Here is a 232-nt window from a genome sequence, read left to right on the forward strand (position 1 = left end):
GTGCTGCAGTTCATGGGGTCACAAAGCATCGGACACAATTGAGCGACTGAACTGAATGGAACTGAACTAGCCACAGTAACACAGGAAAACTACTCCTGTCTTCTTTGAACAATGAAACTACTGGTTCAAGAAACCACGAACTCGCTTTCCCATCATTCCTTTCCCTTAAGTTTCCCAGGAATCCTAGTGCTCAAGAGGATGCAGTTAAGCCCGCCCCCTCACGTTTCCCTGG

This window comes from Bison bison, unplaced genomic scaffold (assembly GCF_000754665.1).
Source record: "Bison bison bison isolate TAMUID 2011002044 unplaced genomic scaffold, Bison_UMD1.0 scf7180017864064, whole genome shotgun sequence".
NCBI lineage: Eukaryota > Metazoa > Chordata > Mammalia > Artiodactyla > Bovidae > Bison > Bison bison.